We start from the raw sequence: 4,543 nt of genomic DNA on the forward strand, positions 1-4,543 counted from the left end.
AGATCGCCCACTCTCTTTAGGTTCCAGATCTTGCAGAAGCATGTACTCCCTCTGTAACCTGCCCTCCTGCACCTCAGGAAGAGAAGAAGAAGAAACATAAATCCCAAGACGAGGTGCCCCTGGAGGTGTCATCTCCTCCCTTACAACCTGAGTTTGACATTTACGGATGTCTCCCCATCCTTGTCTCCACCTGCAGGTCCGAGGACAAGAATAGGCCTGAGGTATTCCTGCCTGTCCTAAGAGTCGGACTAAAAGGAGTTTCACACATTTTGGCCTTTATGTGATGATCCCCTGTAGGGTCCGACCTCCCTTCTTCAAAATTTTCCCGAAGAGCGAGCCAATTGTGGTGAGGCCGCCATGTACCCTGTTGGTTGTAGCCCCCTGACCAAACAGGGATTGCTCTGCTGATGGCTCCACCGTTAACTCCCCACATATGTCAAGGGGTAGATGCCCATCCCCCCAGGGGCATCGGGACTCCCGGCAATGGCCATCCTGCCAGATGGCCTTTACTGCAGCTGGGTGGCACCGGTGGGGAGGGCCCCTGGTCAGAGTGGGTGGCATCAGGGCGAGAGACACGCGATGAAGCTTAGTCCATCATCCCTTGCTGGTGGTAAAATACCAGCAGTCTCTAAGCGTTCACGAGCTCAATTCAACGCACAGAAGTATGACTCCAAATTGTTCCCCTCCCTGGCCACACCATGGGAGGAATGTCAGGTTAAGGATGGCAGCGAATCTTATTCGCCCTGATACCTTGTATGTTCGAGAGCTGATGGGGAATCTTTCATGATGATGAAGCCTCAGTTTTTTGTTGAGCAGTTAGAGGACAAGTTTGGGGAGGTGGAGGGATTGTCCAAAATGAGATCTGGGCCAGTCTTGATCAAAACGCCATCCTCTGCCCAGTCACGGGTGTACTGGCTTGTGACAAGCTGGGGGATGTTTGTGTAACCATCACGCCCCATAAGAGCTTAAATATGGTCCAGGGTATCATATTTCACAGCGACCTTCTTTAGCAGTCTGATGCAGCGCGCCAGTGTAGAACAATGAGGTGTACATTTCGTCCGGCGTGTCCACCGGGGTCCAAGGGACAATCAGGTTGCCACTGGTGCCTTCATCTAGCCCTTTGAGTGTGATACATTGCCCGAGGAGGTCAAGGTGATGGTCTACTGCTGTGATGTAAAGTCCTATATCCCTCCCCTGATGCGGGGCTTTAAGTGCTGGAAGTTTGGCCATATGTCTTCCCGCTGTACTTCCAGTGTCACATGTCGAGATTGCGGACGCCCATCACATCCCAGTACTACATCTACATATACATTTATACTGCGCAAGCCACCCAACGGTGTGTGGCGGAGGGCACTTTACGTGCCACTGTCATTACCTCCCTTTTCTGTTCCAGTCGCGTATGGTTCACGGGAAGAACGACTGCCGGAAAGCCTCCATGCACGTTCGAATCTCTCTAATTTTACATTCGAGATCTCCTCGGGAGGTATAAGTAGGGGGGAAGCAATATATTGGATACCTCATCCAGAAACGCACCCTCTCGAATCCTGGCGAGCAAGCTACGCCGCGATGCAGAGCACCTCTCTTGCAGAGTCTGCCACTTCTGTTTGCTAAACATCTCCGTAACGCTATCACGGTTACCAAATAACCCTGTGACGAAATGCACCACTCTTCTTTGGATCTTCTCTATCTCCTCCGTCACCCCGATCTGATACGGATCCCACACTGATTAGCAATACTCAAGTATAGGTCGAACAAGTGTTTTGTAAGCCATCTCCTTTGTTGATGGACTATATTTTCTAAGGACTCTTCCAATGAACCTCAACCTGGTACCCGCCTTAACAACAATTAATTTTATATGATCATTCCACTTCAAATCGTTCCGCACGCATACTCCCAGATATTTTACAGAAGTAACTGCTACCAGTGTTTGTTCCGCTATCATATAACCATACAATAAAGGATCATTCTTTCTATGTATTTGCAGTACATTACATTTGTCTATGTTAAGGTTCAGTTGCCACTTCCTGCACCAAGTGCCTATCCATTGCAGATCTTCCTGGATTTCACTACAATTTTCTAATGCTGCAACTTGTCTGTATATTACAGCATCATCCGCGAAAAGCTGCATGGAACTTCCGACACTATCTACTAGGTCATTTATATATATTGTGAAAAGCAATGGTCCCATAACACTCCCCTGTGGCACGTCAGAGGTTACTTTAACGTCTGTAGACGTCTCTCCATTGATAGCAACATGCTGTGTTCTGGTTGCTAAAAACTCTTCGATCCAGCTACACAGCTGGTCTGATATTCTGTAGGCTCTTCCTTTGTTTATCAGGCGACAGTGCGGAACTGTATTGAACGCCTTCTGGAAGTCAAGGAAAATAGCATCTACCTGGGAGCCTGTATCTAATATTTTCTGGGTCTCATGAACAAATAAAGCGAGTTGGGTCTCACACGATCGCTGTTTCCGGAATCCATGTTGATTCCTACAGAGTAGATTCTGGGTTTCCAAAAATGACAGGATACGCGAGCAAAAAACATGCTCTAAAATTCTACAACAGATAGACGTCAGAGATATAGGTCTATAGTTTTGCGCATCTGCTCGACGACCCTTCTTGAAGACTGCGACTACCTGTGCTCTTTTCCAATCATTTGGAACCTTCCGTTCCTCTAGAGACTTGCGGTACACGGCTGTTAGAAGGGGGGCAAGTTCTTTCGCATGCTCTGTGCAGAATCGAATTGGTATCCCGTCAGGTCCAGTGGACTTTCCTCTGTTGAGTGATTCCAGTTGCTTTTCTATTCCTTGGACACTTATTTTGATGTCAGCCATTTTTTCGTTTGTGCGAGGATTTAGAGAAGGAACTGCAGTGCGGTCTTCCTCTGTGAAACAGCTTTGGAAAAAGGTGTTTAGTTATTCAGCTTTACATGTGTCATCCTCTGTTTCAATGCCATCGTCATCCCGGAGTGTCTGGATATGCTGTTTCGAGCCACTTACTGATTTAACATAAGACCAGAACTTCCTAGGATTTTCTGTCAAGTCGGTACATAGAATTTTACTTTCGAATTCACTGAACACTTCACGCATAGCCCTCCTTACGCTAACTTTGACATCGTTTAGCTTCTGTTTGTCTGAGAGGCTTTGGCTGCGGTTAAACTTGGAGTGAAGCTCTCTTTGATTTCGCAGTAGTTTCCTAACTTTGTTGTTGAACCACCTACCATCTGTGTCAGCTGCAGAGAGCATCATTCGCCTTGCTTGACAGACTGCAGGATACTCCAGAAAGAAAGGAAAATCAAGGAGTACAAGACCCTGAACGGACTGACCTACACTGAGGCTAAGAGAAAATTTGAACACCTGTATCCTGTGCATATGACATCGTTCCCCCCAACTATTGGGGATGTCCATCCCCGCTTCTAAGCTGGAGAAGTGCAAGTCTTTTTTGGCTTCTTTCCCTAGGAAGGGGTCCCTTGGGTCACTCCCTTTCCAGGTTTCTGCTAGTGGAAAATAAGACACGCCAGTGGCTGAAGAGCTCAAAAGCAACTGGATGTAGGGCTTCATGCTCATACTCTGTCCCGGAGACAGCCAGTGAATCCTTCCAGCCAGGGAAACCCAAGAAGCAGGGAGATAAATCCAAAAAGAAGACCCCTAAGACCAAGGAAATTGCGGTGGCACCCACACCACTGCTACCTACAAGCTCTGCTTCTGAGGATGGGGTGGCGATTCTGGCATCCATTGAGGTTCTAGATGTCACCAGACCCTCAGACACAATGGATATAGACTGCTCAGGCAATAAGTCGGTGACAGCAGGTGAACCTGAGGTGTAAACTGCCTCACTGAATGGTCCATGCCTTCCCAGTCTCATGATGTCATCATCCAGTGGAATTGGGGTGGTTTCTTCCACCACCTGGCTGAGCTACGGCAACTGTCAAGCTTTACCCCTGCTATCTGCATTGCCCTCTAGGAAATGTGGTTCCTGGAAATGCGAACCCCTGCCCTCTGCGGCTATAAGGGATATTACAGGAACTGTAGCGACTATAATTGAGTGTCAGGTAGAGTTTGCATATATGTCCTAACCTCAGTTTGTAGTGAACCTCTGCCCCTTCAAACCCCCCGTGAAGCTGTGGCTGTCAGACTAAGGACGACACAGGACATAATTGTGCACAATGTATATCTTCCTCCAGATGGTGCAGTACCCTTGAGTCTATTAGCTGTACTGATTGATCAACTCCGTAAACCTTTCCTAATTTCGGGAGATTTTAACGCCCATAACCCCTTGTGGGGTGGCACCGTACTTAGTGGCCGAGGCAGAAGTGTCAAAACTTTACTGTCTCAGTTCGACCTCTGCCTCCTAAATACTGGGGCTACCACACATTTCAGTGTGGCTCAAGGTAGTGGCTCGGCCATTGATTTATCAATTTTCAGCCCAGAATTTCTCCCATCTATCCACTGGAGAGCACATGACGACCTGTGTGGTAGTGACTACTAACCCATCTTCCTGTCACTGCCTTGGCATCAGGCCCACAGACACCTGCCCAGATGGGC

Source organism: Schistocerca serialis, chromosome 4 (assembly GCF_023864345.2).
Source record: "Schistocerca serialis cubense isolate TAMUIC-IGC-003099 chromosome 4, iqSchSeri2.2, whole genome shotgun sequence".
NCBI classification, from domain to species: Eukaryota; Metazoa; Arthropoda; class Insecta; order Orthoptera; family Acrididae; genus Schistocerca; species Schistocerca serialis.